Consider the following 19,349-nt stretch of genomic DNA (forward strand, 5'->3'; position numbering starts at 1 on the left):
AATTGGTCCTGTAGAAGAGTTGTTTGAGGCCCAAGAATTATTCCTAGTGGCTGAAATTCAAAGATGGCAATTTTTCATGAATGAAAAAAAGAAGGAGACATCAAGGGTTCGAGAGCAGGCCACCATGGTTGTCACTAAGTATGTAGACCAGTTAGACAAAGAAAAGCAGAGGCAGGAGAAACAACAGAGAAAGATAAGGGATTTAGAAGGGCAGATACAGGTGTTGAAGGTGGATAAGTAATATATGTTTACCCTACCACACCAGGTAATGGCCTCTCGGCCTCCTGCCCATAGTTATGCTTTAATTTTCATGAGAAGTTATTTTTCTTATTCCTGGAAAGAATCTATAAGGAGATCAACCATGAGATTGAAGATTCGATACAATTCATTCGTATTATAAGAATCCATGATATTGTGAACCAACACTTGATGTGTGATATCTGCATGCATGGTAATTTCTTGAGGGATGATAAGAGCTTTAATCCGGTTCCGTTCATGGGAGATGTTCACTTGAGAGCCTTCACCTCCTACAACATTAACCAGGTTAAATGGAGGAAAGCTTGTGATACTTTAGAAGGGAAAAAAGATACAAAGCCATTGATGATAAGGAGGGATAATGGTCAGTCAGTGACTATTTATAACAAACACTCCACCTTTCTATAGATTGAGGGATCTAAGGAATGAATACTTGCAACACGGAGATGGTTTGCTGACCTCTGTGTCAGACAGATAGTCACTTTCCAAGATGAAGACCTTGACAGTTGTCAAAGGACATGAATAATGTCATCCTCAGCTATCAAAAACTGAGAACCTTTCGGAACACCCAATTTCGCATGAGCATTAGAAAGGGTGCCACATTTTTTGGCATGCATTCAAACTTGTGGGGTCTCATGGATGGGGCTGCGGTTTCAATTTCCCCTCATTTGGTTGCCAGCAGAACATTACACTCTAGCCTACAATGTGAGAAATGATTAGTGGAAGGATGTCCTTATGAAAGAAGGATATAAACCTCCAGGAATAGAGATGGCCTAGGAATATGACCTTTCTCAGCTTCACATTGACCATATCTGGTCCAACCCAAATCTGAAGAGACGACAAGATAGATGATGGCATGCAGAAAGACTAGTTGGGGGGAGTTGTTGGGTGCCAAATTTGCATACTTTTTCCCTCCATTTTCACTCTCTCTCTCACTCCTTATCATTTATATCCACTAATCATTATATATGCACAAGGTAAACCCTCTTCCATTGTATTCCTGGATTATTTAATTAATGAAGTAATAGTCATGGAGATTTTACCTATGCAAGTTACTAATCTTGACATTTTCATAGATCCGGTGGTCAAAGGTTATGGGTGCAAATCACAGAAATGATTCCAAGCTTCTAGAACCATATCGGCAAGTGTTGTAACAACATAATGGATTTCAGGCCTATTCCATACCTTTGTTGTCTTTCTCTCGGCAACTAGTTGGCCATTTCAACAATTGTATAATGATAGATATTAGCTGTGATATTGAGAGACAATTTTCTCTGTGTATTATATAAGAATGGTTTCAATGCTATGAATCGGGGTTAGTTGTACAAGAGATTGAGATTGTAATAGAAGATCGATTAATTAATTGAATGCAAGTTATTTTTTTGTTTGCTATATAAGCTATGAATCCACTGCAGCCCTGGTTAGAGAGTTGGGCCCACTCTTCTAATTAGGTGTTGCATTATTTCTGTGTGTTGTTATTTCATTTGTGCTATTTTATTTCGATTATTATCACAATCCTTTAATTAATTATTGTGAATTTTTATTTATAGTTCTGTAATTTATTCTTATTTATTGTCATAGTGGTTCTTTCGTTAACTCGGCTATTGAATCTAAGATTGGTGATTGTTTGTGTCATTGCTCCCTGGATATATTTTTTGCGTTACCTTGAAATTATGTACGCACCCGGATTGATGAATTAAATGTGGAAAATGGTTGAATAGGTATTCACACTGAGACACCAATGTGTAGCAGAATGGAGTAGTATGGCACAAATATATCCCAACATGTCCAGAAGAAGATTCAATTTTAAAAATCAAAGAAGAAGAATCTATTGATTGGATGGAAACCCTTAGTGTCCTAAGAGATGAAATGAGAAGCGACAAATAAAATAACAAAAATATTGTTAGAGAATAAGAAAATAAAGTAGAGGTAAATTTTAGGATATTGTAGAGCCTATCAAACCTATAAAGGAAAAAAAAAAGTAGCTTGGTCCTAGCTACCTAGCTAGGAACAAGTCCCAACCTAGCCTATTAAACATCCAAATGAAATGGTTGGATACCAATAGGGTAGGAGGAAGTAGGTCAAGGAAAAGAAATAGGCATGTGGATGAAGGAATAGTCGTACTCAAAACTCTAGAAAGAGAGTCAAGAAGCCATGACTGATCATTAGATACTGCATTTAAGAAACACCATCATTAAAGGAGAAATAAATAAGAGAACAATGCTAGAGGAGTTCAAGAAAGAAAAGCCTCCAAATTCAATGGACAGATAAAGAAGGTTGAAGAGGTAGAGGCTTGGCTATTGGGGATGAAAAAATACTTCAAGGTGCATGACTATTCTAAGAGAATGAAGGCCAAAGTAACTTTTTTTAGTTTGAAAGGAAAATATGATATATCGTGGGAAGATTTGAGGAATGTTAAAGGCACCCGTGATGGGCCTTAAAAATACGTAAAACATGAGCCCCATCTAACCTCTCCTAGGCACATAAAGGCTACATTAGACCTTGATTTTTGCACTTAATAACACTTTCCTAGCTTAATGAGTTCTTAGGACAGTCAAGGAGATTTTCCATGCATTATGTTCCTGAAATGACGATTGTGCAGGATATGACATGGATTTTGCATATATTTTGATGATATCTAGCCAAATATACTCATGGCACCTACTCTTTGCTACAAACGACATCCAACTTGGTTGGTTGAGGATAGTAAATATTCTGTCTAGCTACTGTGGGGTGACCTAGGAAACATGATCCAAATTTTTACAGATTTTGGAGGGAAAACAATCCTCTCCTCAAGGAGGATTTACCCTACCTAATTTGTATAAATAGAGGCTTGAGTATGCTATTAGAAGAAATATAAGAAAGAGAATAGCATCATAGATATTTATGAGAAGTTTAGACTTCAAGTTATATAACTTATGGTATGGACAAGCAATTCTTCAGTTAATGAACATAATATTTGGTTTTAGTTCATAATTTGGATTTTCCTTAAGCTTTCCTAGCATCCTTGGTTTAGGGCCCACCCCACGTGCTCAATTTCCCTCATGTACCATTATTATTTATGCATTTGTTTATCTATGTAGCTCATTTATGAACATTACTTTTATTCATGGTTATTTAGATAGTTTATGAAAAATATTTCCTTACAACGTATTTGAGTATTAGATGATAGTGTTGGTAATGGTTACATTTTTTAAATAGCATTCTTCTTTATGTATTTAATTTACTACATTTGTTTTTGCTTATTTATTATCCATCCTTCATTGGTTCATTATGTATGTGCAATCCCTTATTCTGTAGTTATAGGAAACCCTACAACCATGTATCTTTATTGGAATGACCTTGTTTGTTGATGTGATGACTTGGATATGTGTGCCTTATCATTTTATATTGTCTCCTTGGGTTCATTTTATTCCCAACCTTGCATTTAGCACATTTTCCTACTCGTTGGACTATCACCTATAGAAAAATAAGGACTCTTGTAGAAATTTGAAAATTTCTTCCAAAACTTGATTAGATTTAAATCCAATTCATGGTTTACCTTCTTTGATGTATTATAATAATCTTGAAACCCTAAAAATAGATTTAGATTTAGAGAGTTCATGTGTATGCCTTTACCTATATTGTTGTAGAAATTTGTCTTTTCCTACAGAATTATGGTTAACGGTTTGCAAGATTTTAGTTCAACAATGCATTTTCTTTCCCTGCATAGTAGAATATGTATGCTTTCATTTCATTACATTTATTATGGTTTTCATTCGTTCATTATAGGTAGCATAGGTTTGGTTATTTTATTTCATTCACTGCAATATTAGTCTTTCCTATAACATATAATAGTTAGATTGGTCTTTGTACAATAAGATTTCATCTCAATACTTCAACCTACATAAATGACAGTAAAGGGAAGAGATAGTTATTGTTGCACATACAATGTCTACCCCTCGTAAGTTTATACAAACCTTGGGTTGATAACTAAAGCTAAGACCCTTGGGAATTGAAACATTGTTGTTGTTGTATTAAGGACCATACATTTTTGCATTATTTCCAGGGAGGCGTCAAATTATGTGATATATTTTTCCTTAGTTGATATGTTCTTCCTTTCATTTTATCCTACAAAAAAAAGAAAAAAAAAACATATTAGAATTTTCTTTATAAAGAAAACACAGAAACAAAAAAATAAGTATTTAATGCCTTGAAGAAGTAGGGGCAGAACATGAAAATTATTACACAAAAATCCCAATTCCAATCAAAACCAACCAATTTTAGCTAATTGTGAACCTCCTTCCTTGTCCATAGGAACCCTTGAGGCCCTTTTTGATGAGAAAGTGAGGATCTCTGAGGAGCTTGTAGAAGGAGAAATACCTTCACATCCAACCAATACCATGGTTGAAAATAAACAACCATGAGTGTTCACATTTCCCATTAGAGAAACAAGTAGAGAAGCTAAAATGAGAAAAATTAGTTCATATATCCTACCATACTTCTATGGTTTGATTTCAAAATATCATGATAATTTCATGTTTGAGTTTATTGTAGTATGTAGTACTTATGACTATACAAGTAATAAGTAGAAGCTCAAATTATTCCCTTCCACTCTTAAGGATGCAACCCTTTGATGGTTCATAAGCTTAGAAGGAGCCAACATCACCATTTGGAAACAAATACAACAAACCTTCAAGAAAAAAGTACTAGGATGATTATAGTGTTTGGGATACTAGAGACGATATATTCAAAATGGTCCAAGGAGTAGATGAGTCTTTGGAGGATTTTGAGGAGAGATTTCAGTTGAGTTATAGAAGGGAGAACAATTTCACCTTGGATCTAGATGCGTTGAAGCTAGTCCTACTACAAGGATTTCGGGAAGAACTGATGGAGACACTCAATGTACTAGCTAATGGAGATATATATCAACTCATTTATGATGATATCAAAACTATATTTAAAAGTAATTCAAGGGTTTCATGAAAAAGTGGTAGAACAAAAAAAAGTTGGGTAAGTCCCTCTTCCTCCTCCTTGATCACTAAAATATAGATAGGAGGTATGCTAGAGGATATGAACACTAAAATATTACATACATTTTACATTCTTATGGACACCCTACATATCAAGAGAAAATAGTAGGAATCAGAAAAGGCATTAGCCATGTTTTGTCCTCAATGCATTAAAAGGAATCATAGGAGTGAATGTCCTTTAAATTTCATAGAAATATGTTCCATATGTGAGGAAAATCATTGCATTGACAAGTGTCCATAATTTCTAGTTTTAATAGTTGTATACGAAGGAGTAGAAGTGAGCATAGAGTAGTTATGCTTATTCAATGAAAAGAGGCCGAGATCCCCTAGGCAATACCAACAACGTATGAAATTCCCATGTCCTTTAAATGTTAATTACAATGATCATTATCAGCCCTATTGTCCTCCTAACCTTTCACCTTGGCCTATTCCCACTTCATGTCATAGGGATTATTGCTTGGATGGATAAATAAATACCCTCTTAGCTTTTCCCAGAAACCTTAGACAAACAGGATAAGGGATCAACTATTATAGGACATAACTCATTTAGAAATTCAAGAAATAAGATAAATATTGGCAAGATAACTAGAAGGAGGAGGTTGTTCATCCTCATGTAAAAATCCATTTGAGTTGTCATCATAACTCGGAAGTGCTCCTAGCTAGCTCCAAAAGCTTGTCCTGCACATCAAGAATACCAAGTCAATCCTTTCACATCATAGCAATTTTTCCAATCAAAATCATAATGAATAATAAATTAAGTATTATTGAAAAAATAATTGTAACTCAAGCTTCCAAAAAGTTATTATTTAAACATAGTAGAAATAACAATTTAACAATTATTTAGAAGGAAGAACAATCAATTTATATATTATTAAGAAGAAGGAAGTTTATCACCAAATGTCAAAGTTGAAACATGACCTCCTCAAGCTCGTAGCTCCAATACTCCCTCTTAGTAATGATCTCGGCAACATAAACATACTCTGAATTCTCATTCTTTTCTCAATGTACAAGATCTCAACTTATACATGAATGGAGGCTATGGGGACTATCAGTTTCGCTTCGGTACAATTTCGGAAATATGTTTGGATTGGGTGATGTTTCCTCATGGAAATGATTTTAGGTGCTTCATTTTATATGAATGAAAGTAGGCGATCACATTCCATCATGTAAGAGTTTCTAACCATGAATGAAAGTGCCACAATGTGTTTACTCAGGCTTTTTGACTCATGACTAGGTGATTCTTGATAATATGAGCTAGATAAAAGAGATAGTGTGTTATATTATAGGGTAACATGGTCTACAAAGTAAGTGACTAGTGTTATAACATGTGTTGATGAGAACAAAGGGTGTGTTATAGTCATAAGGAGGCCAGAGAAATAGGTTGAACTTTTACCAAAGGCATAGTGATATCCTCTGTGCTAACGACGAGGTATTTTCAGTGATAACACTTAGCCATATCCTCCTCAAAATGTTACTCCTACATTTCAAACATACCCTATTCACACTCATTGGGGCCTCACTCAATGAACCTATGACATATCATGTGTGTTCATGGCATAACTAAAAATACCCTTAATATGACTACATATTATAAAATACCTCTAAAATCACATTATTTAACCCCCCACCAATGCAAACCCAATACACTTTCGCAATTAAAAAAACCTCTACTTTCAGTAGTTATTGTAGGTATATATTTTTTCATTAACAATTTTTACACCTCTTTGTATTTTTTTGTTAACTTTAAGCTCCATTTTTTATACTTGGCAATATAAAATCCCTTTAGCCCCTATTATATGTTCAATATATTAAATTCCATTTCTTCCTCAATATATATCCCCCAATATTAATTCATGTGGTATGGTATTTATCCCTTAGTGAAGCCTCCATGCTCACACTCCTCAATGGGGCAATCCATCACTAGGATGGATGCCTCAACTAGCCTAGAAAACTTCCCCAATGCCTCCTCGACAATCCCAAGAACCCCAAAAAATTCCTTCAAAGTAGCCATAAAATAATTCCAAACCAAATCCAAATCCCAACAACAATAAGTAGGCTCAACTAGTCTATAGTGAGAAACTACTTCCCAAACGTATGTTGTAGAAATCTAGGAAATAAACCTTAGTTTTGGGAAGGTCTTTCTAGATTTTCATCCAACTCCTCCAATAGATAATATTGAGGAAGATAAGGAAGAAATTGTACCTCAAGTCACCTTACTAAAACCTCCCTATCCTAAAAGGTTGAAAACTCGTAAAGAACATACCCCAAAAGAAGCTAAACTTCTAGGATAACTAAGAAGTCTATGTGTCAAGATCCCTCTCATTCAAGCCATCAAATATTTTCCTATCTACAGTAATTTGATTAAAGAATAAATTATTAGAAGGCCTGAGAGAAAGAAAAAGGATGCCCGTACTATCAATGATATAGGACAACTAGTTGATCATATGCTTGGGAGAGTAATCGTCCCCAAGTACTTAGATTCTGAGAGCCCAATAGTAGATATGAACATCAATGACATTGTAGTTCCAAATACTCTCATTGATATGGGAGTTGTAATCATCATCATGACCAAGGAAACCATTCTTGAAATTAACCTCCAAGGATATCTAAGGAAAACCTTTATTGTGCTACAACTTACTAATTGATGCTCAATAGAACCTGAAGGTATCATAGAGGATGTAATGGTCTCCATTGAATCTTGGGAGTATCCCATTGATTTCCTTATTTTTCAACCCAATTTCATGTTTAATGGATACATACTCATCTTAGGAAGACCCTTTTTAGCCGTTTTTGATGCATACATCGGTGTAGGGATGGAAACATGACCATCACCAATGGGAAATGAAGAAAAAAACTTGTATTATACCCACTAGTTCAACCTCTTGTTAAGGATGACATTCCAACATGGGTAGAAAGTGAAGAAGAGGACTCTTGCCTCTCATCATTCTACCCTGTATGTACATTAGAAACCAATATTATTATCAGGAAAATTAATGATGATAATATGGTTGATAATTTTTTCCAAAACAATACCCTATTACCATGAATATTGATGGCTTAAAAGAAGATTCACCTGTTGGAAAACCTAGTTATTCTCAAAACAATTCATGGGTAGATATGATAAGTAATAATTATTAGAAAAATAATGTGGAAACCATATAAATCATTCCCTCTAAAACCTTGAAAATCAACCCCTTTCTCTCATCTAATCAAGAAGATCAACTACTCAATGTATTGAAAGAGCATGTTGATGCATTTACATGGGGGTATAAAGAGATTAAGGGAGTTCATCCTTTTGTATGCACTCACCATATCTATATATATATATATATATCTATATATATATATATGTATGCATATATATAAATGAGGAGTATGAACTTGTTCACGAGCCATAAAGGCTAATGACCACTACATTAAAAGACATTGTGAAAATATTATTTGTAGAAATTATTGGATGCAAGATTCATTTATCTAATCTCGTATGGTGAACGAGTTCCTCCCCTATTTATTGTTCCTAAGAAAAATGGAAAATGGATAATTTTTATTTACTACATAGAACTCAACAAATCCAGTAGGAAACACCATTTTCCCTTTCTATTCATTGACAAAGTTCTCGATGTCCTAGTTGGGAAAATTTTATTCTCCCTTTTGGATAGATTTAGTGGGTACAACCAAATCATAATCGGTGTTTAGGATTAAGACAAGAATAACTTTACATGTCCATGGGTAATTTTTTCTAATAGATTTCTTCCATTTGGCCTATGTTATTTTCCTTCTACCTTCCAACGAGCCATGTTGAGCATATTATCTAATCTTGTGCATGATTCGATGGAAATATGCATGGATTATTTTACACCCTATGGGGATGATTTCCGAGAGGCTCTCTCAAACCTAAGAAAAGTCTTGCAAAGGTGTAAAGAAATGAACCTCTCCTCGAGCCATGAGAAATGCATACTTGTAATGAATGAGGGATTATCTTAGAGAATTTCCTCTCTTCAAAAGGAATCCAAGTGGACCCTAACAAAATGGGCATCATAAAAAAAATTTCATATTCCTAGAAAAAAAAATATGTTAGAATTTTTCGAGCCCTTGCTATATATTATCGAAGGTTCATCAAATATTTTAGCAAAATTTCTTCTCCTTTATTTTCATTACTAACAAGAGAGGTCAAGTTTTGTTGGATAAATTTATGTCAAGAAGCATTTGAGGGAATGAAGGAAAAACTAATGACACCACCTATCCTCAGAGGTATGAATTGGACCCTACTCTTCCATATTTATATAGATGCATCAAATAGGGAAATTTGGACAACTCAAAGGTAAAATCCCCTATGAAATTCATTTTATTAGAAAAAAATTGTCCAAAGTTGAGATAAACTACACAGTAACTGAAAATGAATTTATTTTCGTCTTATATTCTTTAAATAAATACATACATTACATCATTAGTTATCAAGTATTCATGCACACCGACCATGCAAGAATCAAATAATTAATGAATAAACTATATGTGAATTCTCACATAATTAGTTGGTTATTAATGTTGCATCAATTTGATTTGATTATTGTTGACAAACCTATGAAGGAGAATGTTGTTGTAGATTTTCTATCAAAGCTAACCCTTTATATAGTTGAAGAAGTGGTAGATGACTATCTCCCTCACAATAATCTCTTTGTCATATCACTTGTGTATCCATTATTTACTGACATAGCCAACTTTCTAGCTATGAGCTAATTCCATCGTCACCTATATTCAAAGGAAAAAAGAAAGATTGTTAAAAAGAGTGCATATTATACATTGACTGTGGGGGGATCTCTTGAAGTTAGGGTCTGATAATATTCAGAGAATGTTTTTTAAGGAAGATGAATTTTATGACATCCTCTCAACTTGCCATGATGGACCCTATGGGGGAAATTTGTTGCACTGAGGATAGCCTACAAAATTGAACAAGCATGATACTTTTGCAAAACTCTTCACAAACATAACTAGAGGTATATTTCTCAGTGTGATGAATGCCAAAGGATGGGGAAACCTACTCAGAAGGATGAGATGCCCCTCCAAACTCAGGTATCTTTTGATCCATTTGAAAACTAGGGCATGGACTTCATTGGTCCCATTGATCCCCCATCTGAGAAAATGAAGTACATCATTGTTTGCACAAACGAGTTGATTTGGTGGGCCAAAGTGAAGGAAGTGAGAGTATCAATAGACAATAAATTGGTTGAATGTCGAAGGGAAAACATATTTTACAATTTTGGTTTTCTAAGAAAATTAGTGACAAATCAAGGCTTATGTTTCACCTTTAATCTGATCGAGGGAATAATGAATAAAAACCACATCCGATACAAGAGGTCTACTCCATATTACCCTCAAGAAAATGGATAAGTGGAGGTTACCAATAGATAATTAAAAATCACTTTGACCAAGGTGATCAAAAACAAAAAAAAGGATTGGGGAGAGAGACTTATTGAGGCCACTTGGGTGTAAATCATCACTTCAAATACCACCATTATATTTACCCCAGATGAGCTAATCTACGATAAGAAATATTTGATGTCAATTGAATTTTAATATAAAACCTTAAGGATGGATACCCAATTTGATATTGTTATAACTAAAGAATGGGATGAAAGGTTGTAGTAATTGAATGCACTAGATGGATACAAAACACAAGTCTTATTGCACACCAAAATAGTCCAACTGCAAAGAAAAAATTGGTATGACAAACACATCAAAACCAAATCCTTCTAAGAGGGTGATTAGATTCAAGTTTAAATACTTCAAGGGAAATCTCATGACTAGATTGCTAGGGCCTTAGCTAGTTGAAAAGTGTTATGATAATGGCTCAATCAAAACCAAGACTATTGATGAGGAACAAGTTCCACTTTAAGTAAATGGATATCAATTGAAAGTCTACGTGAAGCCCCTCCCCAGGGATGATTTTACCAATTCAATAGGAAAGGAATTGAATATAATTGAGAGCATCGAGGCTCCCAATCCATTCATTATTTAATCAACAGAAAAAGAAATAAATAAAGAAATAACCTCCATGAGGCATCCTGGAAGATTGAAAAAAGAAAAAATAAAAAATAAAGAAACCAAGGTGAAGACCTCTTCCAAGGAACTTGGGGCAGACCCATTGGCTGAAAACCTCTATGAGGCCTAAAAAATTGGGGAAAAAACAAGAAAAGAATTTTTATCACCTTAACTTGTGTGTGTGTACTAAAATAATAGAGTACTAAGTAATTCAGTCTACACATTTAACACAATAAATAAACTACGACAATCTAAGTGGGCCCTGGTTAGACCTCCTATACTCTTTTACAACTATTTTCATCTTTCGTCATACCAAAACTCCATCCTCATCTCTCTCCCATGTGTTTTTGTCAACTTACCTGAACTACTATAGGAAAGTCCTCTAATGCCACAAGATAACCCAGTTTCAAGAAAAAGTTAGAGGTTGAGGGATTTCTTTGTATCTTAGCTAGAGACAAGAACAAGGGACATCCTAACATCTATCTCCTCCCTCATCATGCATCATGTTCTAAACCCCCCTTCACTTTTGATCATTTCTAGCCTTGCAGCAACTCAATTGTTTACCTTTTCCACCAAAACTGAAATAAGAACATCCTCTATCAACATTGTTAGATCCTCCATGAATATCAAGTCCCCATGCAATTTTGAAAAGGTATTTTGGTGAGCATGAGGGACCTCCATGATTGCTACAAGAGACTACATAGTCTTATAGTAGCGTGTAGAGATCCTAATTGGTTTATTTTGGAGAGAGAAAAAAAACTCTTGAAGAATACTGCAACCTCCAAAAAAAAATCAAAATCTCCAACAACACAGTGTAATCACTCACTCCCCTTTTGAAAAAATAATCCTAAGTAGATACATGATTTCCTGTAAATTTCTAGAGGATCGTCCATTTGCTATCGGTGCCCTGACAACACTTGTATGTACACAAAAAAATAGCCTCCAATTTCACGAAAAGGTAAAGCATAGGGTACTAAAACGCTTTGATAATCACTCTAGAAATTCATTTATAGCATAAGCAAACATTATTTTTGTAAAATGGATTTGCTTTATAGCTAGATAAATTAGTTGGGGACCTTGAAAAATTTGGTAGGAAAACTCCACTTTGTCTAAATGTTCTTCCCACATTTGGGAGGGTGAGTGAGACAAAATTGATGATTGTTTGAAAAGGTGGTCAATGTTGTATCTTGATGGCAAGGAAAATTTAAGTACAAGTCACAAATTTCAATAGGGGTAGGTGGGGCTAGTTCAAATGATGCGACTTGAGCTTTCTTCATCCACCACTTGGAATCATGTCCACTTAATTGAGATATAAAATCAAAGTTCACCACCTATTCCCATTTAAATTTCATGCATACAAATAATATTTGTAAGTCCCATTACGAGTTTTCCATTATTACCGGAGAATGCTACAAGGTATTGAGTCTATAATTTCAAAGCAATAGGATCATACTACAAGCAGTTATAAGAGGGAGGGTTTTGCTATAGTAGTATATATAATTGTTGAAAATGATCATGGAGGTCACCGAAGAGACTGAAGAGCTTGATTTCTATCCGAAATCTGTATTTCTAAGATCTTTCCATAATTTTACTCATATATGGCATCAGGTTTATCATTTAATCATTGAAATTTACTAGACACCAAATTTTTAGTGTCATGAAATTAAATTAATAGAGTGGTTGGTTTTTTTTCTTCTCCATTTATTCTTCTCTTTGAATGTACTGAGAAGTTTGAGTTCAGGATATAGGTTGATTTAAAACTTAATTGAGAAACTATGCATTTTTTTCAAGACATAATCCCCTGCTACCATAAGAAATCTTGATTCCTATAGAAAAATATTCTCCCCTTCCTAGAAATTTGTCCAAACTTGTAGAAACAAATATTAGACTCTTGCATACACCATCAGGGGTGGATTCAATAGGGGAGAGCCAATTGATACAACTACGATTCATTATAACCATGAAGTTATTCCCACCCTAGAAAATTGTCACTGGTTGGAATTCTTTGAAAAGATCACAGGACACATTTATTTTTGTTACAATAGAGACACATCCATGCTTATAGCATCAACATAATAATTACAATTAATTAAAAATTAACTTAAGGGCTAAGATATTGGAAATATTACCAATACTGAGATGGGGGGTGAATTAGTATTGAACACTTTTAACAATTATTTCAAACTTCAAACACAACATGCAAGTAATAATTATCAACAACACATTAATTTATGCACAAAATTATTTTAAAATAGTTTCAATGTTTACAAGTAACAACTTGAAGGAGGAACAAACCCCCTAACTTATATTCTTCAACTTGAAGAAAGATGAAACTCCCTTGCCTTGCTCCACCTTTCCACCCTTGCTTTAATAAAGATAAATAAAGGCTCCCATACTAGGGATATTGGCCCTCTCACATACGCTGCACACGAGAAAAAACTATAATAGTACTTGTTTTCTAAGGTGCAACCTTATAATATAATTCTAACTAGAACCATAAAACTTAAGAAAAAGTGTGCCAAAACCCTTTTTAAAGATGCACCAAAATAAAACAAAAAAATTATGCCAAGACCCTTTAAAAATGTGCCGAAATGCCTTCCACATATAGCCTCTCCAATCTGGCCTTGGCTTAGATCTACTTCATGAGATATGAACCCAAAATTTTTTATTTTATTTGCTTGTTTAAATAGATCAAATTTTTCCTAAATAAAATTGCTAAAATGCCTCCTCCTCGTGCTTATATATAATGCTCTTCGGGGTCCAAACCATCACTATGGGGTTTACTTGTCAAAGGAAACATAATTAATAAACTTCAAACATTAATATCTCCTCCATTGTGAGGATTTAGAGGGAGTTCCATAGATCGTTGGAATGGTCTTAGAATAATATTTCCAACCATCTATGATATGCTTCCACTAGAGCTAGGTAAATGGAGTAAAAATGCTTTCAAAGAAATGGTATCAAATTTTATTGTTCTTGGACAACCTTTGAAATCAATGAAAATTCTATTTTTCTTAGAAAAAATTTGAAATGAATGACAAATTATTTCAAAAATACCCACCTTTGTCATTGATGGAAACCAATATACTCCCCTTTTCATCATTCTCCCCTTGTCTCCATGCTTCCTTGTCTTTCTCTCCCTCTTTGACATCAATATAAAACGGTGATTATTCTCTTTGAGAATTCTCCTTCTGAACTTATGTTGCTCAACAGTACTTCGTCTTTCTTTTATGTGTTTGTATCCCTTGCTTCCTTGTTATCCTTGGAGATATTTTTCATGGATTCAATCTCTTTTATGTCCTTTTCATCTAGGATGTATATGTTATTGTATCTTCTTGTTGTTGTTGCAACTAATCTTCCGAACTCTTTTTCTCTAATTTCACATGTTCGGGAATTAAACATGATATTCTATCCCTTATCACATATTTTTATAATGCTAAGGACATTATTCTTCAAAACATCAACCATTAAGACATTTGTTGCTTTTACATTTTCACTTCCAAGACTTACTACACTCTTTCCAAGTATCTTGAAAAAGGAGTCATTTCCAAATGCAACACTGCCACTTTTTATTTTCTCCAAATGGATGAAATTGTTTTGGTCCCCAATCATGTGTGTTGAGCACCCACTGTGTATGTACCATTCATTTTGTTTATTTTGAGCAAGAAATGATAGCCTTCAATCTTCCTTATTCTTATTTTTCCCATATAATAGTTGGTTCTCTATCCTTATGATCGAAGCACCTTCTTTTATGTTTTTGTAATCTTGTGCCTTGTGACAAATATTATTACATATGTAGCATAGAATGTTATGATCCATCAATTGATCAAATGGATTGTAACTTTTTTTAGCAATTCTGTGATCATTTTCAGTTCTATGGTCATCCTTTGTATATCCATAATCATTTTTGTTTATTGTATAGCTAGTTCTTGCATTGATTTTACAATGAATTTCTTTATGTCCAAAGTTTCTACAAGAATATCACCAAGGTTTAGATGAATTGGTCGAGTCATCATTATTAAATAGATTTTTATATTGAGAGGTCATAGGTTAAATTGTCTTGACAGTCTTGCGGTTAGGCTTTGTAGTTGAGCCAACATGAAGTGATCCCTTCAGGTGGATCTTCCTAATATAAATATTTTCTAGACATGATGGTCACTAATATCTGAAATTTGTAAACGACCAAATAAAATAATAATTAAAATAATCATCAACCAATAAATTTATAGGGATGGTAGGAGTGGGATGGGTATTGATAAAATCAAATTATCCTAGGGACTTAAAAAAAATTCTAATAATTAGGATGAAATTTATGGTCTCTTCCTAGGAGTCTCTCTTGTTCAAGAATGACGCATCAAAGACATAATTATTTTGGGAAATTATTTCATAACTATTCGTTACTTTAGAACTGGCTCACCCCCACAAATATAACACTTTAAGTATTTTATTTCATCATATAAAGAGAATCCTACTCTCCTTTTCCAAGTTTTCCTTTTTCCACATCCTTATAAATCTTAACTTCGACGTTGATTACCAAGCCAACATAGCTTGTCTTATGCTCGAAGGATAAATTGAGATTAATGGTGTAATGGGAATGTTTTAATCCCCTAAAGGTTTTTATGATTAATCTCCTTATGTCCACCTTTCTTATGCTCTTCCCCTTGGTGCCCTTGTACCCCTTCCCTCATCCCTCTCTTCCATATTTTCATTAATATACATGCATATTAACCTTGGTTATCTCCCCTGTCTCTGTCATGATGATTCCTTTTCATTTATGCATGGTTGAATATGGTTTCTTGATCCATGCAAGTGTGCTAAACTTAAATTCATCTATGTGGAATAAACCCTCATGCAGTCATGATTATCAAAACACTAATGGTAGCATCCCTTTGGATCATCTCATAATTATTTCTCCACCCAAGCATACACCAAACAATTATTTCAAGCTTATGGCTTGGTTGCACTTCTAATTGTGTGAGGAAAATAAATCTTGTTGTAGAATCCATTGACTAATTGAATACTATAAGTGGTGCTAATTTAGAATTAAGATCTCTTAGTGTAATTTGGAGTGATTATCCCCTGTCTTTAGGGTGGCATCTAGACGTTAGTGATGGCGGTCTGGGTACAGGCAGGAGTGTTAATCTCCCAAATTGTGAGATTATGTCTTCTACCTCTAGTTGCAGGTGTAATTGTTGGTCCAATGGGCTCTCTGTCATCCACTGACAACTTTAGAGCTTCCGCTAAGTTAGCAGACCCTTCCAAAAGTCGCAGAGTTCTGCTAAACTTCCACTAATCCAGGCCTGACGGTAACATAAACCACAGTTCAATAAAGTTTGAAATCCACCCTTCTAAAAATGCGTCAGCATTTCTTCACCATTGATCGATTCAAGATCTGATGATCACACCACTTCCCGACTTCGAAACTTGCTCCACGTCTGTCAACCGTTGATTCCGCTCCACCAGATCTAACGGCTCACACGTATTTCGGCCGGTTAACTTGCGCACTCCAAATCCACCTGAAAAGTGGTTTTCCTCTCTCACCTCACTATTACATGTCACTGTGTGTGTGGAATTGAAGCCAATGAGGAATTATCGTTTACAGCCTTTCCTCTGCCCAAAATCCACTTGTGGGTTTCTCCAACCCACTTCTACTCGTTAACTATCGAGTAACTTCCTCGCCAAACACCGTAGATCTATCTCAACCAAGATCTAATGGTCCAAATTCAATCTTCACGCCACTGCATCCTTGGTCTTCCTCCATTGATCTCGACCGTCCACTCAACACACTCAGAATTCATGAGAAACAGTTAAAACACAAAATTTGACACAGTCAACCCAATTTCATTCAATCTCACAGAACACCAAATAACTTCAAATTTTGCTATAAACACAGAGGTTTCGAAGGAGATTATCCTTCAAGATTTGATAGGAATTTCTCATTCACATACACAGAGACTAATTTTCCCCAATTCACTGGATTCACTCCTAGAAAGCCAAATTTCTTCAACAGTCAAAATCCTCTTACAATAGTGTGAAAATTACACAAGTACTGGTTCATCCTAACAACTAGATCCTAATTCAAAGGCTAAAATTTGTTGACCCTATCTATCCTATAAGAATTTTTCCTCGAGAATCTCCACTACAACTAACTACCTAAAATTTATTACATCATGATCACATCCTATATTCTAGCTCTATGCTTAACTAGAAAAACATGGAAATTGATGGCTAAAGGATCCCACTCCTTTGCTTGGAATTTCTTTTTTGTATTTTTGGAATAATTCCTTGAATTCATCTTCAAGCCTTATGCTCCTACATCAGACTCCTGAGGAAAAAATTCTTGTTGACTTGTTGAGGCTTGACCTAGGTCCAGAGTGATTTAGCCAAACAAATCCTGAAACTACAGGCCCTTTCGGCAATAGTTCGTGGTGCACGGACTAAGGTCTCACCCAAAGTAGTATGGGTGGGTGTTGGAACCAGGTTTCCACACTGTAAGGATGTCTTGATGAGTTTTGGGAAGTTTCCGACCCAATCCTGCATGCTTGCACTACTCCGCGCAACCGTCTATCCTTCGCAAGTCATGGGTCTTCTTCCGTGTAGCTCTATAACGAGAATGAAGAGGAGTTGTCTAGATATTTTATCCCTACTGTAGTTTTATTATAGATCTTAACTTAATTATGTAGGCCCAATATTCTTGTTAATCATTTAGCAATTATAACCTAGTGCCCGCAATCATAAACTATAAAGAGATACATAAGTATCACAGAAGCAATAAACACATAATATTTTAGAATCACTTGTTTTTATTAATCCTCTATTCAGATACAATTCTAACTCCGCCTTGTGCACTTAGCTGCAAGGGTCCACGGACACATCTGTAGACTCTACTAGGCCTTTGAACACTCAGTTGCAAAGTCTCTTCCTACTACTACAACCCAAGACTCGGACTTACAGACTTAGACCTAATTCAGCATCCAAAACCCATATTACTTTTCAAAGCTTAGACTTAGCCTCCCTTACACTTAGAGCCTCGCTCTATTTATACAATCCCATGGTCCACAGACCATGGGTAGGTCGACATACGATACGTTAAATTAAATTATTTCAGGGCGGACAACCCTAGACTCTTGCACTCTGCCCCCGCATTTTGTGAGGTCTTCATATTACATTGACCAAAATTCAGGCTATAAGCCCCAAAAACATACTATGGGGGGATCCGCTACCCAACAGACTAGCAACACAATCATCGTGACACGTCCCCAGTCACTCAGCTAGTGCAGTGATCTTTATACGAAGTCCATCCAACTGTGCCCATGTGACGTGAAGGTCTGCAACTCACCATGCTACCATTCTCTAGATCTACTCCGTTTCTGCTTCTAAATCATTTACATCTGACTAGATTCTCTACCTTGATGCCAACTTCTAGTACTTGTGTTTATAGTCCCACACCTCGGTCTGGCTTGTTTGGTCACGAAGACTATGCTTTGGTCGATTAGTCAAACAACCGGCCCACCCGTGTAGGGCTTTAGGGGACTGCCATTCACTGTTCCTGGGAAGGGCTCTCCATTAAGTTTGACTAGCTAGACCGTGCCTCCGTCTGTGACCTCCTTTACCACGTATGGTCCCAACCAATACATTCTGAATTTTCCAGGAAATTTTTCGAACTTTCTATCATACAACAACACTAAATAGTTTACCTTGAATGTACACAACTTAATATGGTGATCGTGTCAAGCTTTCTAGCGCTGTTTCTGTACTTTTTGATGGAATCCCACTAGAAACCGTTCTTCCTCGAGTTCTTCCAATTGCGCGAGCCTCTCATCCAAGGCTTCGCGGTCCGACATGCCTATCATTACTGCTATCTGCAACTTGGGTACAATGTATTCCATTGGCATGACTGCTTCTGTGCCATAGACTAACCTAAAAGGTGTCTAACCCTTCAATTTCTTGCACGTGGTTCTGTATGCCCATAATATGGCAGGTATTCGCAAGTCCCAATCGTTTCATTGCACATTACATACTTTGGTCAGCGCAGTCTCCAGA

The sequence above is a fragment of the Pinus tabuliformis genome, chromosome 6, assembly GCF_031772625.1.
Source record: "Pinus tabuliformis cultivar Carrire ecotype Pingquan chromosome 6, CPIR1, whole genome shotgun sequence".
NCBI classification, from domain to species: Eukaryota; Viridiplantae; Streptophyta; class Pinopsida; order Pinales; family Pinaceae; genus Pinus; species Pinus tabuliformis.